The following is a 6,123-nucleotide window of genomic DNA, read 5'->3' on the forward strand; positions in this document are numbered from 1 at the left end:
TGTGTGTGGTGTGTGCAGGTGTGAGGGTTTGTGTGAGGGCATGAGGGTGTGTGCACATGTGTGTGGAGGTGTGTGTGTGCCTGTGTGTGTGTGGTGTGTGCAGGTGTGAGGGCTTGTGTGAGGGCATGAGGGTGTGTGCACATGTGTGTGGAGGTGTGTGTGTGTGTGGAGGGGTGTGTGTGTGTGGGGGTGTGTGCACATGTGTGTGGAGGTGTGTGTGTACCTGTGTGTGTGTGTGGAGGTGTGTGCACATGTGTGTGGAGGTGTGTGTGTGTGTGTGGAGGTGTGTGTGTGTGTGTGTGTGGAGGTGTGTGCACATGTGTGTGGAGGTGTGTGTGCCTGTGTGTGTGTGTGGAGGTGTGTGCACATGTGTGTGGGAGGTGTGTGTGCCTGTGTGTGTGTGTGGAGGTGTGTGCACATGTGTGTGGGAGGTGTGTGTGCCTGTGTGTGTGTGTGGAGGTGTGTGCACATGTGTGTGGGAGGTGTGTGTGCCTGTGTGTGTGTGTGGAGGTGTGTGCACATGTGTGTGGGAGGTGTGTGTGCCTGTGTGTGTGTGTGGAGGTGTGTGCACATGTGTGTGGGAGGTGTGTGTGTGTGGAGGTGTGTGTGTGTGTGTGGTGTGTGCACATGTGTGTGGAGGTGTGTGTGTGTGGAGGTGTGTGTGGAGGTGTGTGTGTGTGTGGAGGTGTGTGTGTGTGTGGAGGTGTGTGTGTGCCTGTGTGTGTGTGTGTGTGTGGAGGTGTGTGTGTGTGTGTGGAGGTGTGTGTGTGTGGAGGTGTGTGTGTGTGGAGGTGTGTGTGTGGAGGTGTGTGTGTGTGGAGGTGTGTGTGTGGAGGTGTGTGTGTGTGGAGGTGTGTGTGTGTGTGGAGGTGTGTGTGTGTGTGTGTGGAGGTGTGTGTGTGTCTGTGTGTGTGTGTGTGTGGAGGTGTGTGTGTGTGGAGGTGTGTGTGTGGAGGTGTGTGTGTGTGTGTGGAGGTGTGTGTGTGTGGAGGTGTGTGTGTGTGTGGAGGTGTGTGTGCCTGTGTGTGGTGTGTGTGGAGGTGTGTGTGTGTGTTGTGGAGGTGTGTGTGTGTGGAGGTGTGTGTGTGGAGGTGTGTCTGCGCCTGTGTGTGTGTGTGGAGGGTGTGTGTGTGGTGTGTGGAGGTGTGTGTGTGGAGGTGTGTGTGTGGAGGTGTGTGTGTGTGTGTGTGGAGGTGTGTGTGTGTGTGTGGAGGTGTGTGTGTGTGTGTGTGAGGTGTGTGTGTGTGCTGTGTGTGTGTGTGGGGTGTGTGTGTGTGGAGGTGTGTGTGTGTGTGGAGGTGTGTGTGTGTGTGTGGAGGTGTGTGTGTGTGTGTGGAGGTGTGTGTGTACCTGTGTGCACACCTGGCCTGTGTGTTGTCTGGGCTTGCATGTTGGCATGTAGCATGTGTCTGCGTGGGATGCTGAGACTGCACCTGAGCACCGGGGGCGTGTGCTCAGAAATGCGGGGTCTCTGGTGCCCTTGCAGAGTCTGCTCTGCATGAATGGAAAACTCTTCCCTAGGCTCTGAACTCCACGTCTTAGATCCACGTACATCTAATAATCAGAAATCGTTGTCTGCTACGGGCCCCAGGAGCTGTTTCTGAATATTTGAAAACAAGAAGGCCCAGGCAGGCAGCTGAAAGTCACCCCAGCCTCAGAGGAGGGCTGTTTGAAGGATGGGGGTGGGTCTGCTGACTAGCCCAGTTTTGGGATGGGGGTGGTGTCTCCTGGTTACCTAGCCCTCAGCTGCAAGCTCTCCCAACTTTGGGAGGGCCCAGGTCCTCCCCTATCGGCAGGGGTTGTCAGTCCAGGGCCTCCCACTGATCGTTTTACCTTGGGTCCTGGGGATCCCCTATATTCCTAGACCCTGTAAATCTTACACTGTTTCCTATGGTTTTCTGGGCATTCTGGTGCTCCCTGACTCAGATGACCAGGTGGTGACTGGGCACATGGGCCTCAGTGGAGACACCCGCAATCTGCCACAGATAGATTCCTGCTGTGGTCAGAGCGAGCCTTTTTTTTTAAAGACAGGGTCTCACTCTGTTGCCCAGGCTGGAGTGCAGTAGCATGATCACAGCTCACTGCAGCCTGACCTCCTGGGCTCAAGCCATCCTCCTGCCTCAGCCTCCCAAGTAGCTGGGACTACAGGCATGCACTACCACACTTGGCTAATTTTTTGATTTTTTGTGGAACAACTTTGTTGTTCAGGCTGATCTCCAACTCCTGGGCTCAAGCAATCCTCCCGCCTTGGCCTACCAAAAGTGCTGGGATTACAGGCATGAGCCACTGCACCCGGCCCAGAGTGAGCCTTTTAATGGGTTTGGCAAGACATCTTGCTGAGAAGCCAAGGCAGGCCCTCCGCCACGGTGATAGCAGCTGGCCTTCCATGAGCACTTGCTCTGTGTAGCCCGTTGCCTGCATTCTTTCCCACGAATACTCACAGTCACCTTAGCAGGCAGGTGCCGGGTCTGGGCTCTGAACAAGCCAGATCCACATGACTCCCATCTTCTATTCTGCCCAAATCCCTGCCCCTCGCTGCCCCCACCCCCGCCACTGCAGCCCCATTTCTTGCCTGCTCTATTCCTTCCACATCTCTGACATGTTTTCCCTCACTGTCTCATGGGGCAAAGCCATCCAGTGTTGGCCCACCTGGATCCCAGGTAGAGACCACTCTGACCGAGGCCTCTCTCTGTACAGCACTGAGGGAGCTTTTTCCCTTAGACCAGCTCCTCCGGCCTGACTCAGTGGTGCTCAACATCCTGGCCTTGGGCTTGGTGTGGAGCAGGAACCCAGGACACGTGGGAAGAACCAGGTTGGCCCTGAGAGATTCCAGATGAAACTAGTGCTACCAGACTGCCGAGAGCCGACCCCTCGAGGGCAGGGATTGGAGCCCACTGTCTCGCCCAGGACTCTGCTCTCTGCAGCTGGCCACTTGATCAGACACTTCCGTCCTTCCTGTGTGGCACAGGGTGTAAGGAGCCCCAGAAGCCCCCAGGCTGATGTGCCTGTTGTCAGGAAATACATTTGCCCAAATCATGGCTATGGAAAGAAAGTCATTAGGTAAAGAAAAGCCCTTTTCCCTCCAAGAGGGAGGGGAAAGAACCTTGCAGGGATGGCTCCAGCCCAGCATTGCGGAGAACCTCTTTTCACTTGTATCAGGCTCACAGCATGCCAGACTCTGTGTGACACAGCCCCCGGGTGACTGCTCTGCTTTCTTCCTGCCTCTGTGTGCTTTAGAAAGTCCCACTTATTTATAATTTTTCTCTTACAAGTGCTGCTGCTCGCCTTTGCTGCCAGTTGGGGGCTGCAGGGATGTAGCAGGAGAAGGCTATAGTGGGTATCGCATCCCGGCTCGAACCACTGGCTGCTGGGTGGCCCTGTCACAACAGCATTCAGACATCAGGCATCCCCCGTAAGATGAGGGTCTTGGACAAATTTCTCTCTAAGCCCCTTTTTACTCAGGCATCCAAAGACAATTTATAACTCTAGGAATTGTGCTAAGCTCCCTCTTCCTGATAGCCACTGGCTGCTTTTCCTTCTCAAGTGGCCTGGACAATATTTGAAAGAATACAAGATGATTACTGGTACAAAACAGACACATAGGCTAATGGACTAGAATAGAGAATCCAGAAATAAAGCTGCACACCTACAACCATCTCATCTTCAACAAACCTGGGGAAAAGCAATGGGGAAAGGACTCTCCATTCAATAAATGGTTCTGGGATGACTGGCTAGCTATATGCAGAAGATTGAAACTGGACCCCTTCTTTCTACCATATACAAAAATTAAGATGGATTAAAGACTTAAATGTAAAACCCAAAACTATAACAATCCTGGTGGACAGCCTAGGCAATACCATTCAGGACACAGGGATGGGCAAAGATTTCATGATGAAGATGCCAAAAGCAATTGCAACAAAAGCAAAAATTGACACATGGGATCTAATTAAAGAGCTTCTGCACAGCAAAGGAAGCTCTCAACAGAGTGAACAGACAACTACAGAATGGGAGAAAATTTATGTAAACCATGCATCCAACAAAGGTCTAATATCCAGCATCTATAAGGAACTTAAACAGATTTACCAGAAAAACAGCCAACCCCCCCCTTTAAAAAGTGGGCAAAGGACATGAACAGACACTTTTCAAAAGAAAAATCCATGTGACCAACAATCATATGAAAAAAAGCTCAGCGTCGTTGATCATTAGAGAAATGCAAATCCAAACCACAATGAGACGGCATCTCACACTAGTCAGAGTGACCATTATCAAAAAGTCAAAAAATAACAGAGGCTGGCAAGGTTGCAGAGGAAAAGGAACGCTTACACACTGTTGCTGGGAGTGTAAATTAGTTTAACGATTGTGGAAGAAAGTGTAGCGATTCCTCAAAGACCTAAAAACAGAAATACTATTCCATCCGGCAATCCTATTGCTGGATACATACCCTAAGGAATATAAATTGTTGTATAATAAAGACACATACACACATATGTTCATAGCAGCACTACTCACAATAGTAAAGACATGGAATCAACCTAAATGCCTGTCAACGATAGACTGGATAAAGAAAATGTGGTACATATACACTGTGGAATACTATGCAGCCATAGAAAAAGAATGAGTTTTTTTTTTTTTTTTTTTATATCAGTGCTACTATTGTCTTCCCTTTTACAAATACGGACACAGGCATGACAGAACAAGCTCTTCCTTGCTCACACAGTTCATAAGTGGTAGCACAAGATTCAGCCTTGGCAACCTGGCCCCAGAGCCTGAATGCAGTGGTGACTGTGCTCTTTCCCTAGGAGGGGGAAGGAGTGGGGCTTCAGAGGTCCATAGCCCCGAGCTTAAATCCCACCTCTGCAGCTTCCTGGCAGTGTGAGCCCTATGGACACCCCATTGCAGGAATCCTGCCTCACAGGGCTCTGTGGATGTTTGCTGGGGGACAGCCAGGGAGCTCAGGCAGGGCCAGCTGGGGTGATTGCCCATGAGGCTCTGCTAGGGATCACAGCAGAGGGGACAGGGGCCCTGGGAACATCAGGCTCTCCAGGGATCCCAGCTGGCCCAGGAAGAGGGAGGGCTTTCAGCCTTAGGGCACAGTCTGGGCAGCTCTTTTGGCTCCAGGCTGTCTATTCACCCCTTGCACTGATGTGAGCACTGGGTCTAGGAGGGAAGGAGCTCAGCACACTGATGGTGGCAGCAAAATTGAGAGCAAACGCTTCACCAATGTCCAGCCCAGGCCTCTCCTGATCAGTAATGGCAACATCTAGAAATTTCAAGGCTGGCTACCACGTACTGCCCTGGGAGCTTTTTGCAGGTACCAGCCCATTCAGTTCTTACGCACCCAGTGAGGCAGGCAGGACCATCCCCACTTCACTGGGGAGGATAACTGAGGTGTGGCGAGACAGCAGCTGCTTGTCCCCTGCACTTGCTACTCAGAGCCTGTGCAGTGGTGTCAGGGGCTTCCCAGGCTCACAGCTCAGTGGCTCTCCACCAGGTTCAGGGGAGTGGCTTGAAAACCCTCCTTGTACATGTCTGTGGGTGACAGTGAGTGCAAGGCACCCCAGGTGTCACAGCGGAGAGTTGTCTGGACTAGGAGTCAAAGGTGATCACTGAGTCAATTTCAAAGTCCTCAGACCCTATCTGGGGGCTTCCAGGGATTGTGGGGTTCACCTGTTATTTCCTCTTCCTTTGGCTCATCTGAGGGTGCTGGAAGTCTGCAGACGTGAGGCTCACAGACAGTGGGTTGGTGAGGGCGGCACATATTCTGAAAAGGAAGTGCCAACCCCCAGGACGTGAGGTGCAGCTCAGGCATACGTGTGCCATCCCTGGGACTCAGGCGGGACAGCGTCTGGGATGCCAGGCAGGGGAGGAAATGCAGTCAGGCCTGCCCTTGGGAGCTCAGCTGCCTGGGATGGAATCCCAGCTTGTCTCCTGCCACCTGGGTCATGTAACTGCCTATGCCTCAGTTTCCCCATCTGCAAAATGGGAGTTATAATCAGGCCTTCTTTGGAGTGTTGCTGTAAAGATTCACTTAGGGGGCCCAGCTGCAGAAAGCACCATGTGTCAGCTTTTCCTGGGGTGAGCTCCTGCAAGCCTGCCCGCCCTAACCTTGGCCCTGTGCACCAC

This window comes from Trachypithecus francoisi, unplaced genomic scaffold, assembly GCF_009764315.1.
Source record: "Trachypithecus francoisi isolate TF-2019V2 unplaced genomic scaffold, Tfra_2.0 Lachesis_group3, whole genome shotgun sequence".
NCBI lineage: Eukaryota > Metazoa > Chordata > Mammalia > Primates > Cercopithecidae > Trachypithecus > Trachypithecus francoisi.